General features: G+C 45.7%; 3 long non-coding RNA genes across 3 annotated transcripts; all 3 read left to right on the forward strand.

The window, feature by feature from the left end:
• The first annotated feature begins 2,051 nt into the window (after nt 1-2,051).
• Nucleotides 2,052-9,853, forward strand: LOC308103347. Its single transcript, XR_013934728.1, has 5 exons — nt 2,052-2,142; nt 2,792-2,904; nt 3,604-3,643; nt 8,550-8,667; nt 9,805-9,853. It is a non-coding gene; the product is annotated as an uncharacterized lncRNA (long non-coding RNA).
• Nucleotides 9,854-10,913: 1,060 nt separating this feature from the next.
• LOC308103348 lies at nt 10,914-11,813 on the forward strand. Its single transcript, XR_013934729.1, has 3 exons — nt 10,914-11,001; nt 11,509-11,579; nt 11,674-11,813. It is a non-coding gene; the product is annotated as an uncharacterized lncRNA (long non-coding RNA).
• A 3,461-nt stretch (nt 11,814-15,274) lies between these two features.
• Nucleotides 15,275-16,274, forward strand: LOC308103455. Its single transcript, XR_013934743.1, has 3 exons — nt 15,275-15,460; nt 15,970-16,040; nt 16,135-16,274. It is a non-coding gene; the product is annotated as an uncharacterized lncRNA (long non-coding RNA).
• The last annotated feature ends 4,513 nt before the right edge of the window (nt 16,275-20,787 follow it).

The raw sequence follows: 20,787 nt of genomic DNA on the forward strand, positions 1-20,787 counted from the left end.
ACATTACAGCCACCGTGGCTATGGAAGGTCGGTGGACCGACCACAACAAACAGATCCCCTGCATAGTTACCGTCCAGTCCTGTATAAAGTTAAACATTATTATAAAACAGAATGAGAGTGAGCAAGCGTGCTCGAAGGGGGGCTGTTTATTTGAGACTATTGCAGAGAGAGAGAGAGAGAGAGAGAGAGAGAGAGAGAGAGAGAGAGAGAGAGAGAGAGAGAGAGAGAGAGAGAGAGAGAGAGAGAGAGAGAGACACACAGACAGACAGACAGACAGACAGACAGACAGAGAGCGATCTGTATGTGTGTGTGTGTGTGTGTGTGTGTGTGTGTCTGTGTCTGTGAGATTTTGCGAGAGAAATAAGCAACCAGGTTTGTGAAAACAAGCCCAACAAAAGCACTTTAAGCCTATATACTAATACATTGGATACTTGAAAATAGACGATCTACAAGCTCACGTTATAGATAGGCTATTTTTAAAGAAGAAATCTTGGGGGGAAAAAATTAAATTGTGGAATATTTTCCAAATCCACACAGATCTTGTATGGGGGTCTATGGCACAACATATTTTCAGAAGGGGGAGGTCTGCGCCTCTGCGGACAAATATTAATTTGGGGGTCCTTGCCATGAAAACTGGTTCAAACAACATTAGGAAACAAGGCCAAAAAAGCAACTACACTTTCAAGCAACTTTACAGAAAAACAATCCCAAAGTCGCTTATAATAAGCGGACATGGCAACACTGTCACTGCCTGCTTCTGCGCACTTGACGAGAGAGAGAGAGAGAGGGAGAGGGAGAGGGGCATATCAAGGGCGACGTCGATTAAAATGAATTGGAATAAACACAAATGTATGTATTGGGTCTGACTCTGGAGATAGCATCCTAGTGAACTATCCTACAGTGTGTAATCCCTGGTCGGGGATCAATCTATAGGGTGAAAACCACAATGATATATGACAGCCGATTTCAAGAAATAAACTCCTGCAGTGTGTAATGCTTAACGATCAGACGACTCCCCGACCACTTTAAAAGTCCTACAGTGTGTACCTGCCCTACAGGGGTTGACACTAAGGTCTCAGAGGCACTTGCCTGTCGGGCAAGTACAGGTCATTTTCTACTTGCCCACAGGTCTTGCCCACTTGCCCGAAAAGTAAATCGTCCTTTATAAAATGATAGGTTAAATTTGAATTACCGTTCAATTAAACACTTTTTTTTAACTTTCTACTTGCGAATTATGGGGCTGCACGATAAAAAATGTCATACCTCAATATGTATGCCAAATATCTAAATAGCTATGAATATGACTATGGGTTGAAGGTAGGGTAAGTGAAATTTTTTGGTTAAAACAAAAAGGGTTTTGTTATGGGTTAAAGCTCTATATTCTGATATAGAGTGTTTGTTCAGTAACAGGGGTCTCTCTGTCTCTCCAGCTCTTTGATAGACAGAAAATACATTTCCAGTTAGGTGACACCATTTCAGCCAATGTTCCAGTTCCAATTTTACATGCTCATTTCTTTGTGTCATCACTTCCAATTACACTTGTTTAATCTGTATCCTCTCTGAGTTCTCTGTCCTAATTCGATTAAATTGGTATCCTAACCCGAAAAGGCATTTTCTGTTTAATAAAGAGCTGGAGAGACAAAATGTGCACCTGCCCGTGGGGTAACCAGATAGCAAACTTCACCTGCCCTACCATTTTATTTACCTGCCCCGGGCAGGCGGGCAGGCCGTTAGTGTCAACCCCTGCACTATAAAGACTCTGCCAGACAGGTATTCAAACCTTGTTAAACCAGGTACCAAAGAGTGGTTTTGCTCTTGAAAAGTTCAAACAATCAGTGAATCACTATTTTAAGTGAAGGTAGTGAAGTAGACACAAAAAGAAAGTGGAAAAGCCGGCATGTTGATGACCCCTGTGTGCTCACTGTGCAACACATCACAGTGCGAGTGGGACTGCCGGTATAAGCTCTGTGGACTATACTCAATTTAGGGTTTTATATAAGCTATATAGAGCTCTGTCAATTTCAAAGGGAGGATTATTAGCTGGAGAGGGACGAACTCCTCCATGGTAAGAAAGCTACATTTGTGTGTCATTTAAGTGAAGAGACAATCATCACTAATGTAGAACATGCAGGCACAGTGACAGTGAGTGACTTTCTGTTAACCACAAACTAGCTTTAGAAGCCAATATGTATGAGGAAGTAGGCTAAGGACTGTGATTTGAGGTATTTGATCTCACTGTGTAAATAATGCAAGGAAACAGTGCTGTATACAGGTGCAGTGATTCTTCCATCATTATGTCAACAGGACTGGTGACCTGGTTCATCAGTATTGTTGATTAGCGCTCAACTTTCTATAGTATGTTTTTCTGTTATGTGAAATAATTCATTGCCTCACTGCCTACCTGGAACGCATCTGTGTGACTTTAGATGTCTTTGGCTATTCAAAAATAGCAGATATACAAGCTCATAGCGCGGCACCGAGTGCCGCGCTATGAACTTGTAGATCTGCTATTTTTGAAAAATCTTGAAAAAAAATGTTTTTAATTTTTTTCAAAAAACTGTTAGGATTTAGATTTGTTTTAAGAATCGCCTCAGGTCTTAAAGGGTTAAAGTAAATTACCTTTGGACAGCCAACTGACACTGTAATGTATTTGTGTTGTTTTTTGTGTTGTTGTTTACTTTAGGTAATATGTTTAGGCTACATGTTTTTGATAAATAAATAAAAAACTAGTTCTCATTAACAAACACATTTACTCTTTTCTCACATTTCTCTTTCCTTTATTTCTCATTAGACATCCTCACTATAGTATTTGTTTTCAAATTTTGGTTGCCTAAATGGAGTGCAGCTACATTTTAACTTGACCACTGACAGTGAACACTGCAGGAACAGGAGAAGCCATCAAGGGTAAGTACAATGAAATGAAATGAAAGGATTGTTTAACAGCTGCCCATTAAAACAGGGCTTTTTATTTTACTTAACAAAATATGCTCTATTATGTATTGTGTATTATTACATTTAACCAATTATCATTCATCTATTATTCATTCGTTCATTATCTAAGCTTCCTAGCTTTAATTTTTTTACCAGGTTTCTCAACCACACAGAAACTACCCAAACCATATATATGTCAACCAACATATATATGATATAGCATCAACATTGTGAGGAAAGTGCTCAGAATTCCACTTAACCACTTACCCTCAAACTTTTCTAATTTATTTTGAAAATAGCCGATCTACTTGTACGTTTGTGTTTGTCCAAACATTGAAAAGCAATTAAAAAAGTTTAACCAAAAAGAAAAATGCCTATCTATAAGCTCACAATGTGTCATATTGGCTATTTTCGAAAATACATTATTGGAAAATGACATTTTCAATGTATTCATTTACTTTAACCTATAATGACATGAATACAATTGGGACCCCAGGTTTAAAGTGGTTAAAGCGGTTTGCAAATGTCAATGTTCAATAAGAGTTTCTCTGGATCAAATCAACTGCAACAATTTAATCAGGACACTTCTAGCCAAAAAGAGTGATATACTGTATGAAAGAAATTAGGGTTTCAATGTTTTTGTTTGCACTTACATTGCAGCTGTGTTTTCAGGCAGCTCAATTCCTGTACTCAACAGTGTGGATAAAAATCGGTAAGATTCAAAGTAGATTTAGTAGACCTGTATGGTCTATAACATACTATATTTGTTGCTGTCGTTCAGAAACCAGCTCCAAATTGTATATTTAAATATGCAAATTAGGCATTTAGTCCATGAGCCAGAGCCCCAAAATTGAGCCAGATATTGAATATTCCCTCGTTAAAAACCTTTGACTCCAACATCTTAACAAAATGAAATAAGAATGTTCACTCTGGCTTTGTCCAATGTTCCAATGTTGATTCTGGAAAGTTATACAAATTCGGGCATATTTTCGTAATGCCTAATTTGCATATTTAAATGTACAATTTCAGAAAACTTGTAATACGATAAATCATTGTCTTCATGTAAGTAATCAACTCAGGAAGTTTCATTATGATAACTCTTTTTTAAATGTTGTCATTTTTTCACCTGTCATGTACGTATGGGGAAAATAACAAAATGTGTGATAACCATGAAAAAGCTGCTCCTGCGGAAAGGTTATCATATATTTATTTACTCGTATTGACCCTATGAACAATTTAATATAGGTATGGTTTTGCCCACTCTTTCGATAATGAAATCTTGTCTGGCTCATGGACTATAAGTGTGATGATATACAGGTATGGGAGTTACGGTACTCCACATCATTGTTTTGAGGTCAGGAGTCTGGGGATAGAAACTGTACCTGAGCCTGCTACCATTTGCCAGATGGCAACCAAAACAGTCCATTGCGCAGGCGACCGGGGACTCAGATTATCCTCTGGGCCTTCACCCGACTCCTTTGGGTGTACTGTAGGTCCTGGCACGGCTAAAAGCTCAGCCTTGGTGATGTGCTACTGCACCTGAAACCAAAAAAGTCCTATGTGTATGTTTATGTACGATATAGCCGGAGGTGTGAATAGGCTTTGGGTGGCTTAGAGGTAAAACACCGGCACAACAACGGCTGATAAGTCTATCGAGAATTACCGAGCCATTCCGGATGGAAAACGGAACGCTCATCCCAAAACACACTGCCCCTTTTTTTTTCACGGACCGAGGCCGCCGGTTTAGACGCGGGGCAGGGTGTTTCAGGACGACGGTTCTTCTTCTATTACATTTCTGAATGGAGAGGTGCTCGTCTCTGCGCAATGGAGAACCGGTTTGACGGTGAAACTGGTTTTCTAATGGCCACCTATTAACAATTCGGCCGAATGCAAATGAGCCCCATTTGAAAACAAAGGCGACTTAAAGGGTGAGGGGCTGATAATGTTGTTATGTTGATTTTTTTAATTTTTTCCCCCCTGGGGGAGCAGGGTTTTACAGACCGGGCCATGGCCTCGTTAGCCCCAATGAGCATACGCCTCTGCCACAGAGTGTTCATGGGGGGAAGCAGCCTTTTGGATGCTTTTCTTTTCTTTAACCACATGAACCTACAGTACCTGTAGGCATCCCTATTTCTGGGCATGTCATAATAGGTGAGCATTAGGTGAAGATAGCTGAACATTCTGCAACACATGTATACAGTGATACAGTCTCACAACTCGTCAGGTTGCGGCACGTTGTGAGCTTGTAGATCGTCTATTTTCGGCAAAGAGATTTGGTGTGTAGAGGAAAAAAAGGAGGGGAACACCCCAGGGAGAACAAAGTATAAGGTTCTATTTTATTTTTCAAAAATAGCAGATGTACAAGCTCATAGCGAGGCACAAAGTGACGCGCTATGAGCTTGTTTCTGCTATTTTTAAATAGCCAAATTATAAAGTAATGGTTAAAGTGGTTAAAATAAAAAATTACGCAGATGCTTTCCCGGTTTGAATGGGTTATGTGGTTAAAGGGTTATTTCACTTTCAAAAAAATGTTGGGTCCCCAGACAGTTTTTAAGTTGCTTGATTCAGTATTTAGATATTTGATATTAATGTTATCAGACACGCCCCCTTCCTATACAAACCCATTATAACTTAAAACTCCAAAAACACCCGGTTCTGGTGACTCATCCTCATTTTATTACGGAGCCAGAGCTCAGCTCTGGACCTGTTTTATTATTCCCTTTATTCTGTTTCTTCTGCCACTTTTCGCAGTTCTGGGTGAACCGTGCTGTCGCTTTTTACGAAACTCGGCCATATGGTAGATGGTCATGAAAAACTATCAAGAAATAAATCTCACAATCTTTCGTCAAAAGGTGGCGCTATAGCACTCAATTGAAAATGCCAACTTTGAACAGGTACAACTCATGCCCTGTTTGACCTACAGCCATAAAACTTCAATACACACATGCGTCTACTCATGATGAACAACTTTAACCCTCTGACTTTTGACCTCTGACCTTTAGATCTCCCACCATTTTGAATTATATGAAAAACAGTTAAAACCTATCTCCTCCTGGGATTTTTGAGTAATCTGCACGAAACGTTTTACACATGAACTTTGGACCTATGCCGACAAACAAGCAGCAAGATTTTTCCATAAGTGAAAAAATGAAGCTTTAATGAGCCAATGAATATTGCAGTTTTATGACAATTATTCATCTGCCCCTAACACATACATGCAGACTCACATTTCCTTGAAACTTTGCGTTAATGTTGAGGGTCATTCCAAATATTACTGAAACCAATCTTACTCCAATTGGTCAAAGGGGGGCGCTATAGCGATTTTTTGAAAGTGCAAACTTTAAACAGGCAAAAGTCATGCCTCGTTTGGCCGACAGCCATTAAACCTGCTTACACATGTGCCTTGACTCATGAGGAACACATGTATCACGTTGACCAGTAAGCTCCGCCCTTAGATTGTCCGCAATTTTGAGCAGTTTGAAAAACACTTAAACCCAGGATTTTTCAGCTATTTGCGTGAAACTGTATCATCTGTGTGATCTCCTTTTTCACAAGTTCTTGTCTGTTGGTCCAATGGCTTCTCCCTTAAACGTGTGCCTCACAACCTGAAGGTTGCCAGTTCAAGCCTCACTTGATGCGGACTTCATCAAAGTTGCATTGCACACAACATGATTGTGTCAATTAATACATGTGCAATTGTTAAACATAACCTGAAATACTTATTTGAGAGGGTATGTTTTTGCAATGTATGACATACTTCATTCTGAAAATAGCCGATCTACAATCTCAAAACTTTTCAGATAGCAAGGTGTTTCTGAGTTTGTAGATCGGCTGCTTTCACTGGTTCACTTTTATCTTCAACAGACAACCTCAGCCTGGACAAAGCTATAGCACTATAGGTAATGTTGCAGCCCGTCAATCCGAAGGTTGAGGGTTAGATTCCTGTTAATGGCAATAGGTTGACACGTCCAATCAATCCATTCTGCTTCCATCCTTCTCTCTCTTCAATCTATTGTTTCCATGTCTCTCTCTCTTCAATCTATTCCGTTTCCATGTCTCTCTCTCCGCCCTTAGATTGTTCGCAATTTTGCAGCCTGTCAATCCAAAGGTTGAAGGTTCGATTCCTGTTAATGGCAATAGGTTGACACGTCCAATCAATCCATTCTGCTTCCATCTCTCTCTCTCTTCAATCTATTATGTTTCCATGTCTCTCTCTCTCAATTAATGCATGTGCAACTGTTAAAGGTAACATGAAATGCTTCTTGGAGAGAGTATGTTTTTGCAATGTATGACAAACTTCATTGTGAAAATAGCCGATCTACAATCTCACAACTTTTCAGATAGCAACGTTTTGTGAGCTTGTAGATCGGCTACTTTCACTAGTTTTCGTTCCGAGGAGACACAAAAATGCCTTTATTGGTAAATGGTTTGTGAACCAGTGATCTAGAGTAGTTCGGGACACAGAGGCTTGGTTCATAATGGACGGAAAAACTTATAAATATCAACAGACACTACCAGTAATTGTGTCAATTAATACATAATGCAATTGATAAAGATAACCTGAAATGCTTATTTGAGAGGGTATGAAGTATGTATGACATACTTCATTCTGAAAATAGCCGATCTACAATCTCAAAACCTTTCAGATAGCAACGTTCTTTCTGAGCTTGTAGATCGGCTGCTTTCACTGGTTCACTTTTATCTTCAACAGACAACCTCAGCCTGGACAAAGCAATAGCACTATAGGTAGTGTTGCAGCCTGTCAATTCGAAGGTTGATGGTTCGATTCCTGTTAATGGCAATAGGTTGAGATGTCCAATCAATCCATTCTGCTTCTCTCTCTTCAATCTATTATGTTTCCGTGTCTCTCTCTCTTCAATCTATTCCGTTTCCATGTCTCTCTCTCTATCTCTCTTCAATCTATTCCGTTTCCATGGCTCTCTCGCTCTCTCTCTCTCTCTCTCTCTCTCTTCAATCTATTCCGTTTCCATGTCTCTCTCTCTATCTCTCTTCAATCTATTCCGTTTCCATGGCTCTCTCGCTCTCTCTCTCTCTCTCTCTCTCTCTTCAATCTATTCCGTTTCCATGTCTCTCTCTCTCTCTCTCTTTCTCTTCAATCTATTCCGTTCTCTCTCTCTCTCTCTCTCTCTCTCTCTCTCTCTCTCTCTCTCTCTCTCTCTCTCTCTCTCTCTCTCTCTCTCTCTCTCTCTCTCTCTCTCTCTATTCCCTGGCCCCGCTTATCGCTGCTTGCAGCTATATTTTTTTATTGTATTTCATTTTTTTCATTTTCCAACAAAAAATATAAAAAATAAATGAAAAAACACGGACTCCTCACGTATTAGAAGGACAATATCAGTGACCAGAACCAAGGACAGGTGTTTTAGATTAATCTACCATGGTTAAAATGGAGTTATAATGGGTTTGTATAGGAAGGGGGCGTGTCTGATAAAATGATATAATAAATATCAAAAATCTAAATACTGAATCAAGCAACTTAAAAACTGTCCGGGGTGTTCCCAAAAGCCTGAGTAGAAGATAAAATGACACAAATTTGTTTTGAAAGAGAAATATCCCTTTAATTGTGTATGTTTGACTTTCCCCTTGTTTCTTTCTCTCAGGATCTTCTTGACAGGAATGGCAATATCAACGAATATCTGCACTGTCATTGGCCTTCTGGTGACGTGCTATATTTTGGAAACACAGGAAGTTCTTGAGATTTCAAGCCCGGTTCCACAGGTAGGCCTGTTGTGTTTACGGTACACAGGGATGTACAACAGCAAATGTGGGAGGGACAAGATCCATTATTGTTGTTCATAATTGTGCCCCTACACAGCATAAGTTATCTGAACACACATATCCTCAGGGTTACGAACCATTTTAAACTCTGAGACTGTACAAATGTTACCAAATCATTGTAGCTCTGAGAGTGTGTGCTGCCACTGGCTTCAGATTTTTTTTAATATCTGTGTTATTTGCATACATTATTGTATCCTGTATTATGTTTTCTATTTACTTACAATGAGTCTGTAAGGATAACTCCCTCTTGTGGCCGTTTTTGGTAATTTGGTTTAAATTTGTAACCCAGTCCAATGCTTCTGATCATCATTGAAGTAGAAACAGGTGTGACAGTGCAATCACAGTAGTAAGTAGCAGGTAATACTTTCCACAGCCTTGGAAACTATTGTCTTTTTACTATTCTGCCCTTATACCATTGATCTGTACGGTACTAGACAGATAGCGAACGAGAAATCCACATCTCCAAAAAAGAGGACAAGGCGTAACTTTTCTTGTACGGCGTAACTTTTCTTGTACTTTACTTGAAGAATGTCAAATTTATATCCGTAAAAAGACAATAGTTTCCAAGGCTCTTAGTAGAACAGAAAAACAGTGTGTAAAACAAAACCGTGTGGCTGAAGCAGTGGGACTCAGTTAATTGTGGCTGTGGCAAGTATTACACCTGCTACTTACTACTGTGATTGCACTGTCACACCTGTTACTACTTCAATGATGATCCGAAGCATTGGACTGGGTTACAAATTTAAACCAAATTACCAAAAACAGCCACAAGAGGGCGTTATCCTTACAGACTCAATAGAAAACATAATACAGGATACAATAAATGTATGCAAATAACACAGATATTAAACAAATCTGAAGCCAGTAGCAGCACAGAGTGTATAAATGTAATCAAATGGGTCCATTTAGATAAATCAACGCAGGGGATTTTACTGTGTAGCCTATTGGATGTTAATTTGATCATATTACATCCTTGTTTTCTGTTTTCAAAACAAAGCTAAACCCAGAACCAGTCATACAATGAATGGATCATTTATAGATTTGCTCAAGTTAATCAAGTCTTTATTCTAATCTCAGGTGCACTATGTTGAAGACTCGCTACCTCACATCAGAGAGAGAAGGAATGGTTAGTACAACAGTGTACTGTATATTTTTTAAAGGAGACATTTTGAGAAGCAACAATTAGAGTGGATGCACAATATAATAATTTGATGTTTAAATGGCTCGAAATAGGTGGCTTAATGTCAATTTATGAAATTGGAATGAAATCGTTCTTAAAGGACGACACCACCTTTTTTCAACTTGATCTTTCTATTTCTGTGTGTGAAAGCCTGCAATATAGCTATTAGCTATATTATGTGTTTATGTGTGTGTGCTGCTGCAAATACACTGGGTCCAACTACAGCCGGTCTAACTACTGCTGGTGCAACTACAGCCGGTCCAACTACTGCTGGTGCAACTACAGCCGGTCCAACTACTGCTGGTGCAACAACAGCTGGTCCAACTACTGCTGCTGCAACTACAGCCGGTCCAACTACTGCTGGTGTAACTACAGCCGGTCCAACTACTGCTGCTGCAACTACAGTGGGTCCAACTACAGCCGGTCCAACTACTGCTGGTGCAACTACAGCCGGTCCAACTACTGCTGCTGCAACTACAGCCGGTCCAACTACTGCTGGTGTAACTACAGCCGGTCCAACTACTGCTGGTGCAACTACAGCCGGTCCAACTACTGCGGGTGCAACAACAGCTGGTCCAACTACTGCTGGTGCAACTACAGCCGGTCCAACTACTGCGGGTGCAACAACAGCTGGTCCAACTACTGCTGCTGCAACTACAGCCGGTCCAACTACTGCTGCTGCAACTACAGTGGGTCCAACAACAGCTGGTCCAACTTCTGCTGCTGCAACTACAGCCGGTCCAACTACAGCCGGTCCAACTACTGCTGGTGTAACTACAGCCGGTTCAACTATTGCTGCTGCAACTACAGTGGGTCCAACTACAGCCCGTCCAACTACTGCTGCTGCAACTACAGTGGGTCCAACTACAGCCGGTCCAACTACTGCTGGTGCAACAACAGTTGCAAATGTTACGGTCGCTCCCACCACAGTTGCAACTGCTACGGTTGCTGCCACCACTGTCTCGACAGATGCTCCTACTGCTGATGAAGCCACCGTAACTCTTAAGTTTAGTCTCGACCAAACCTTCAGCTCTGATCTCTCCGACTCATCTACCACAGCGTTTAAGACTTTGGCTGCCACAGTGGTCTCACAAGTAAGACAAATGATGTGCTCGTTGTACTCAAGCAAGAACATTCTAAATTGTAACTTATTATCAATATGCAATTCAGGCAGGAATGGAGCTTTTACTATGTATTTACTGTATCTAATTTAAGTCAGATGTTAATTAATTGATTGATTGATTGATTGATTGGATTGATAGATTGATTTATTAGCAGTTTGCAAAAGGTACAGGTACAATAATGCTAAAAGCATAACACAAAAAGCCCTGATGGCTTGTTTCCATTGTGGTCCTTCAAGTAAATCATGGAATTAAGGCCATTTTTCAGTGGATGGATATTTCTTCGGTTTGAGTTTGAAAGTTATTTTGGGTTCAAAGAAAAAGAAAATCAGTTCAACACAATAAATGAAAGAGAAAGGGGTGGGGGGGGGGTAAACTTTACTAAACTTCACAGCATTGCAGTGCAGGTTAGCATGTTCTTGTTGGGACAATATTTCCATCAGCAATTGAGCTTAACCAATTGACATTCTTCTCTTTCAGGTAAACACGATTTACAGCAGCAGCAGCAGTGGCACTACAACTTTCAAACGCTCTATAGTCGACAGTTTCACGTAAGACAGAGTTTTGATCAATTGCTTACGTTCCATTATGAGTTAGCAATGATTTGCAATTTAACAGTCACATTCTCTTTCTCACACATTACAGGTCAGGATCAGTTGTTACTCAAATGAGTCTGGTGTTCCCAAAAGACTCAGTTCCTTCTACAAGCACAGTAGAAACAGCAATGAATACTGCAATTAGCAGTGGTTCCACCTCCCTAAAAGTCATATCCGGCACTGTTAGTGCAACCGTTGCCACCACTGCTGCAACTACAGTGGGTCCAACTACAGCCGGTCCAACTACTGCTGGTGCAACAACAGCCAGTCCAACTACTGCTGCTGCAACTACAGCCGGTCCAACTACTGCTGGTGTAACTAAAGCCGGTCCAACTACTGTTGCTGCAACTACAGTGGGTCCAACTATAGCCGGTCCAACTACTGCTGGTGCAACAACAGCCGGTCCAACTACTGCTGCTGGAACTACAGCCGGTCCAACTACTGCTGGTGCAAATACAGCCGGTCCAACTACTCCCGGTGCAACTACAGCCGATCCAACTACTGCTGCTGCAACTACAGTTGGTCCAACTACAGCCGGTCCAACTACAGCTGGTGCAACTACAGCCGGTCCAACTACTGCTGGTGCAACTAAAGCCGGTCCAACTACTGCTGGTCCAACTACAGCCGGTCAATCTACTGCTGCTGTAACTACAGCCGGTCCAACTACTGCAGCTGCAACTACAGTTGGTCCAACTACAGCCGGTCCAACTACTGCTGGTGCAACAACAGCCGGTCCAACTAGTGCTGGTGCAACTACTGCTGCTGCAACTACAGTTGGTCCAACTACAGCCGGTCCAACTACTGCTGGTTCAACGACAGCCGGTCCAACTACAGCCGGTCCAACTACTGCTGGTGCAACAACAGCCGGTCCAACTAGTGCTGGTGTAACTACTGCTGCTGCAACTACAGTTGGTCCAACTACAGCCGGTCCAACTACTGCTGGTGCAACGACAGCCGGTCCAACTACAGCCGGTCCAACTACAGCTGGTGTAACTACTGCTGGTGCAACAACAGCCGGTCCAACTAGTGCTGGTGTAACTACTGCTGCTGCAACTACAGTTGGTCCAACTACAGCCGGTCCAACTACTGCTGGTTCAACGACAGCCGGTCCAACTACAGCCGGTCCAACTACTGCTGGTGCAACAACAGCCGGTCCAACTAGTGCTGGTGTAACTACTGCTGCTGCAACTACAGTTGGTCCAACTACAGCCGGTCCAACTACTGCTGGTGCAACGACAGCCGGTCCAACTACAGCCGGTCCAACTACAGCTGGTGTAACTAAAGCCGGTCCAACTACTGCTGCTGCAACTACAGTGGGTCCAACTACTGCTGCTGCAACTACCGTCGGTCCAACTACTGCTGGTGCAACTACTGCTGGTGTAACTACAGCCGGTCCAACTACTGCTGCTGCAACTACAGTGGGTCCAACTACAGCCGGTCCAACTACTGCTGGTGCAACAACAGCCGGTGCAACTACTGCTGGTGTAACTACAGCCGGTACAACTACTGCTGCTGCAACTACAGTTGGTCCAACTACAGCCGGTCCAACTACTGCTGCTGCAACTATAGTGGGTCCAACTACAGCCGGTCCAACTACTGCTGGTGCAACTACACCCGGTCCAACTACTGCTGCTGCAACTACAGCCGGTCCAACTACTGCTGGTGTAACTACAGCCGGTCCAACTACTGCTGCTGCAAATACACTGGGTCCAACTACAGCCGGTCTAACTACTGCTGGTGCAACTACAGCCGGTCCAACTACTGCTGGTGCAACTACAGCCGGTCCAACTACTGCTGGTGCAACAACAGCTGGTCCAACTACTGCTGCTGCAACTACAGCCGGTCCAACTACTGCTGGTGTAACTACAGCCGGTCCAACTACTGCTGCTGCAACTACAGTGGGTCCAACTACAGCCGGTCCAACTACTGCTGGTGCAACTACAGCCGGTCCAACTACTGCTGCTGCAACTACAGCCGGTCCAACTACTGCTGGTGTAACTACAGCCGGTCCAACTACTGCTGGTGCAACTACAGCCGGTCCAACTACTGCGGGTGCAACAACAGCTGGTCCAACTACTGCTGGTGCAACTACAGCCGGTCCAACTACTGCGGGTGCAACAACAGCTGGTCCAACTACTGCTGCTGCAACTACAGCCGGTCCAACTACTGCTGCTGCAACTACAGTGGGTCCAACAACAGCTGGTCCAACTTCTGCTGCTGCAACTACAGCCGGTCCAACTACAGCCGGTCCAACTACTGCTGGTGCAACTACAGCCGGTCCAACTACTGCTGGTGCAACTACAGCCGGTCCAACTACTGCTGGTGCAACAACAGCTGGTCCAACTACTGCTGCTGCAACTACAGCCGGTCCAACTACTGCTGGTGTAACTACAGCCGGTCCAACTACTGCTGCTGCAACTACAGTGGGTCCAACTACAGCCGGTCCAACTACTGCTGGTGCAACAACAGCCGGTGCAACTACTGCTGGTGTAACTACAGCCGGTACAACTACTGCTGCTGCAACTACAGTTGGTCCAACTACAGCCGGTCCAACTACTGCTGCTGCAACTACAGTGGGTCCAACTACAGCCGGTCCAACTACTGCTGGTGCAACTACACCCGGTCCAACTACTGCTGCTGCAACTACAGCCGGTCCAACTACTGCTGGTGTAACTACAGCCGGTCCAACTACTGCTGCTTTAAATACACTGGGTCCAACTACAGCCGGTCTAACTACTGCTGGTGCAACTACAGCCGGTCCAAATACTGCTGGTGCAACTACAGCCGGTCCAACTACTGCTGGTGCAACAACAGCTGGTCCAACTACTGCTGCTGCAACTACAGCCGGTCCAATTACTGCTGGTGTAACTACAGCCGGTCCAACTACTGCTGCTGCAACTACAGTGGGTCCAACTACAGCCGGTCCAACTACTGCTGGTGCAACTACAGCCGGTCCAACTACTACTGCTGCTGCAACTACAGCCGGTCCAACTACTGCTGGTGTAACTACAGCCGGTCCAACTACTGCTGGTGCAACTACAGCCGGTCCAACTACTGCGGGTGCAACAACAGCTGGTCCAACTACTGCTGGTGCAACTACAGCCGGTCCAACTACTGCGGGTGCAACAACAGCTGGTCCAACTACTGCTGCTGCAACTACAGCCGGTCCAACTACTGCTGCTGCAACTACAGTGGGTCCAACTACTGCTGGTGTAACTACAGCCGGTCCAACTACTGCTGGTGCAACTACAGCCGGTCCAACTACTGCGGGTGCAACAACAGCTGGTCCAACTACTGCTGGTGCAACTACAGCCGGTCCAACTACTGCGGGTGCAACAACAGCTGGTCCAACTACTGCTGCTGCAACTACAGCCGGTCCAACTACTGCTGCTGCAACTACAGTGGGTCCAACAACAGCTGGTCCAACTTCTGCTGCTGCAACTACAGCCGGTCCAACTACAGCCGGTCCAACTACTGCTGGTGTAACTACAGCCGGTTCAACTATTGCTGCTGCAACTACATTGGGTCCAACTACAGCCCGTCCAACTACTGCTGCTGCAACTACAGTGGGTCCAACTACAGCCGGTCCAACTACTGCTGGTGCAACTACAGCCGGTCCAACTACTGCTGGTGCAACAACAGTTGCAAATGTTACTGTCGCTCCCACCACAGTTGCAACTGCTACGGTTGCTGCCACCACTGTCTCGACAGATGCTCCTACTGCTGATGAAGACACCGTAACTCTTAAGTTTAGTCTCGACCAAACCTTCAGCTCTGATCTCTCCGACTCATCTACCACAGCGTTTAAGACTTTGGCTGCCACAGTGGTCTCACAAGTAAGACAAATGATGTGCTTGTTGTACTCAAGCAAGAACATTCTAAATTGTAACTTATTATCAATGTGCAATTCAGGCAGGAATGGAGCTTTTACTATGTATTTACTGTATCTAATTTAAGTCAGATGTTAATTAATTGATTGATTGATTGATTGGATTGGATTGATAGATTGATTTATTAGCAGTTTGCAAAAGGTACAGGTACAATAATGCTAAAAGCATAACACAAAAAGCCCTGATGGCTTGTTTCCATTGTGGTCCTTCAAGTAAATCATGGAATTAAGGCCATTTTTCAGTGGATGGATATTTCTTCGGTTTGAGTTTGAAAGTTCTTTTGGGTTCAAAGAAAAAGAAAATCAGTTCAACACAATAAATGAAAGAGAAAGGGGTGGGGGGGGGGGTAAACTTTACTAAACTTCACAGCATTGCAGTGCAGGTTAGCATGTTCTTGTTGGGACAATATTTCCATCAGCAATTGAGCTTAACCAATTGACATTCTTCTCTTTCAGGTAAACACGATTTACAGCAGCAGCAGCAGTGGCACTACAACTTTCAAACGCTCTATAGTCGACAGTTTCACGTAAGACAGAGTTTTGATCAATTGCTTACGTTCCATTATGAGTTAGCAATGATTTGCAATTTAACAGTCACATTCTCTTTCTCACACATTACAGGTCAGGATCAGTTGTTACTCAAATGAGTCTGGTGTTCCCAAAAGACTCAGTTCCTTCTACAAGCACAGTAGAAACAGCAATGAATACTGCAATTAGCAGTGGTTCCACCTCACTAAACGTCATATCCGGCACTGTTAGTGCAACCGTTGCCACCACTGCTGCAACTACAGTGGGTCCAACTACAGCCGGTCCAACTACTGCTGGTTTAACAACAGCCAGTCCAACTACTGCTGCTGCAACTACAGCCGGTCCAACTACTGCTGGTGTAACTAAAGCCGGTCCAACTACTGTTGCTGCAACTACAGTGGGTCCAACTATAGCCGGTCCAACTACTGCTGGTGCAACAACAGCCGGTCCAACTACTGCTGCTGGAACTACAGCCGGTCCAACTACTGCTGGTGCAAATACAGCCGGTCCAACTACTGCCGGTGCAACTACAGCCGATCCAACTACTGCTGCTGCAACTACAGTTGGTCCAACTACAGCCGGTCCAACTACAGCCGGTCCAACTACTGCTGGTGCAACTACAGCCGGTCCAACTACTGCTGGTGCAACTAAAGCCGTTCCAACTACTGCTGGTCCAACTACAGCCGGTCAATCTACTGCTGCTGTAACTACAGCCGGTCCAACTACTGCAGCTGCAACTACAGTTGGTCCAACTACAGCCGGTCCAACTACTGCTGGTGCAACAACAGCCCGTCCAACTAGTGCTGGTGTAACTACTGCTGCTGCAACTACAGTTGGTCCAACTACAGCCGGTCCAACTACTGCTGGTGCAACGACAGCCGGTCCAACTACAGCCGGTCCAACTACAGCTGGTGTAACTACTGCTGGTGCAACAACAGCCGGTCCAACTAGTGCTGGTGTAACTACTGCTGCTGCAACTACAGTTGGTCCAACTACAGCCGGTCCAACTACTGCTGGTGCAACGACAGCCGGTCCAACTACAGCCGGTCCAACTACTGCTGGTGCAACAACAGCCGGTCCAACTAGTGCTGGTGTAACTACTGCTGCTGCAACTACAGTTGGTCCAACTACAGCCGGTCCAACTACTGCTGGTGCAACGACAGCCGGTCCAACTACAGCCGGTCCAACTACAGCTGGTGTAACTAAAGCCGGTCCAACTACTGCTGCTGCAACTACAGTGGGTCCAACTACTGCTGCTGCAACTACCGTCGGTCCAACTACTGCTGGTGCAACTACTGCTGGTGTAACTACAGCTGGTCCAACTACTGCTGCTGCAACTACAGTGGGTCCAACTACAGCCGGTCCAACTACTGCTGCTGCAACTACAGTGGGTCCAACTACTGCTGCTGCAACTACCGTCGGTCCAACTACTGTTGGTGCAACTACTGCTGGTGTAACTACAGCTGGTCCAACTACTGCTGCTGCAACTACAGTTGGTCCAACTACAGCCGGTCCAACTACTGCTGCTGCAACTATAGTGGGTCCAACTACAGCCGGTCCAACTACTGCTGGTGCAACTACACCCGGTCCAACTACTGCTGCTGCAACTACAGCCGGTCCAACTACTGCTGGTGTAACTACAGCCGGTCCAACTACTGCTGCTGCAAATACACTGGGTCCAACTACAGCCGGTCTAACTACTGCTGGTGCAACTACAGCCGGTCCAACTACTGCTGGTGCAACTACAGCCAGTCCAACTACTGCTGGTGCAACAACAGCTGGTCCAACTACTGCTGCTGCAACTACAGCCGGTCCAACTACTGCTGGTGTAACTACAGCCGGTCCAACTACTGCTGCTGCAACTACAGTGGGTCCAACTACAGCCGGTCCAACTACTGCTGGTGCAACTACAGCCGGTCCAACTACTGCTGCTGCAACTACAGCCGGTCCAACTACTGCTGGTGTAACTACAGCCGGTCCAACTACTGCTGGTGCAACTACAGCCGGTCCAACTACTGCGGGTGCAACAACAGCTGGTCCAACTACTGCTGGTGCAACTACAGCCGGTCCAACTACTGCGGGTGCAACAACAGCTGGTCCAACTACTGCTGCTGCAACTACAGCCGGTCCAACTACTGCTGCTGCAACTACAGTGGGTCCAACAACAGCTGGTCCAACTTCTGCTGCTGCAACTACAGCCGGTCCAACTACAGCCGGTCCAACTACTGCTGGTGCAACTACAGCCGGTCCAACTACTGCTGCTGCAACTACAGCCGGTCCAACTACTGCTGGTGTAACTACAGCCGGTCCAACTACTGCTGGTGCAACTACAGCCGGTCCAACTACTGCCGGTGCAACAACAGCTGGTCCAACTACTGCTGGTGCAACTACAGCCGGTCCAACTACTGCGGGTGCAACAACAGCTGGTCCAACTACTGCTGCTGCAACTACAGCCGGTCCAACTACTGCTGCTGCAACTACAGTGGGTCCAACAACAGCTGGTCCAACTTCTGCTGCTGCAACTACAGCCGGTCCAACTACAGCCGGTCCAACTACTGCTGGTGCAACTAAAGCCGGTCCAACTACTGCTGGTCCAACTACAGCCGGTCAATCTACTGCTGGTGCAACAACAGCCGGTCCAACTAGTGCTGGTGTAACTACTGCTGCTGCAACTACAGTTGGTCCAACTACAGCCGGTCCAACTACTGCTGGTGCAACGACAGCCGGTCCAACTACAGCCGGTCCAACTACTGCTGGTGCAACAACAGCCGGTCCAACTAGTGCAGGTGTAACTACTGCTGCTGCAACTACAGTTGGTCCAACTACAGCCGGTCCAACTACTGCTGGTGCAACGACAGCCGGTCCAACTACAGCCGGTCCAACTACAGCTGGTGTAACTAAAGCCGGTCCAACTACTGCTGCTGCAACTACAGTGGGTCCAACTACTGCTGCTGCAACTACCGTCGGTCCAACTACTGCTGGTGCAACTACTGCTGGTGTAACTACAGCCGGTCCAACTACTGCTGCTGCAACTACAGTGGGTCCAACTACAGCCGGTCCAACTACTGCTGGTGCAACAACAGCCGGTGCAACTACTGCTGGTGTAACTACAGCCGGTACAACTACTGCTGCTGCAACTACAGTTGGTCCAACTACAGCCGGTCCAACTACTGCTGCTGCAACTACAGTGGGTCCAACTACAGCCGGTCCAACTACTGCTGGTGCAACTACACCCGGTCCAACTACTGCTGCTGCAACTACAGCCGGTCCAACTACTGCTGGTGTAACTACAGCCGGTCCAACTACTGCTGCTGCAAATACACTGGGTCCAACTACAGCCGGTCTAACTACTGCTGGTGCAACTACAGCCGGTCCAACTACTGCTGGTGCAACTACAGCCGGTCCAACTACAGCCGGTCCAACTACTGCTGGTGCAACTACAGCCGGTCCAACTACTGCTGGTGCAACTAAAGCCGGTCCAACTACTGCTGGTCCAACTACAGCCGGTCAATCTACTGCTGCTGTAACTACAGCCGGTCCAACTACTGCAGCTGCAACTACAGTTGGTCCAACTACAGCCGGTCCAACTACTGCTGGTGCAACAACAGCCGGTCCAACTAGTGCTGGTGTAACTACTGCTGCTGCAACTACAGTTGGTCCAACTACAGCCGGTCCAACTACTGCTGGTGCAACGACAGCCGGTCCAACTACAGCCGGTCCAACTACAGCTGGTGTAACTACTGCTGGTGCAACAACAGCCGGTCCAACTAGTGCTGGTGTAACTACTGCTGCTGCAACTACAGTTGGTCCAACTACAGCCGGTCCAACTACTGCTGGTGCAACGACAGCCGGTCCAACTACAGCCGGTCCAACTACTGCTGGTGCAACAACAGCCGGTCCAACTAGTGCTGGTGTAACTACTGCTGCTGCAACTACAGTTGGTCCAACTACAGCCGGTCCAACTACTGCTGGTGCAACGACAGCCGGTCCAACTACAGCCGGTCCAACTACAGCTGGTGTAACTAAAGCCGGTCCAACTACTGCTGCTGCAACTACAGTGGGTCCAACTACTGCTGGTGCAACTACTGCTGGTGTAACTACAGCCGGTCCAACTACTGCTGCTGCAACTACAGTGGGTCCAACTACAGCCGGTCCAACTACTGCTGGTGCAACAACAGCCGGTGCAACTACTGCTGGTGTAACTACAGCCGGTACAACTACTGTTGCTGCAACTACAGTTGGTCCAACTACAGCCGGTCCAACTACTGCTGCTGCAACTACAGTGGGTCCAACTACAGCCGGTCCAACTACTGCTGGTGCAACTACACCCGGTCCAACTACTGCTGCTGCAACTACAGCCGGTCCAACTACTGCTGGTGTAACTACAGCCGGTCCAACTACTGCTGCTGCAAATACACTGGGTCCAACTACAGCCGGTCTAACTACTGCTGGTGCAACTACAGCCGGTCCAACTACTGCTGGTGCAACTACAGCCGGTCCAACTACTGCTGGTGCAACAACAGCTGGTCCAACTACTGCTGCTGCAACTACAGCCGGTCCAACTACTGCTGGTGTAACTACAGCCGGTCCAACTACTGCTGCTGCAACTACAGTGGGTCCAACTACAGCCGGTCCAACTACTGCTGGTGCAACTACAGCCGGTCCAACTACTGCTGCTGCAACTACAGCCGGTCCAACTACTGCTGGTGTAACTACAGCCGGTCCAACTACTGCTGGTGCAACTAC

Source organism: Gymnoscopelus braueri (assembly GCF_963280865.1).
Source record: "Gymnoscopelus braueri genome assembly, chromosome: 16".
Taxonomy (NCBI): domain Eukaryota; kingdom Metazoa; phylum Chordata; class Actinopteri; order Myctophiformes; family Myctophidae; genus Gymnoscopelus; species Gymnoscopelus braueri.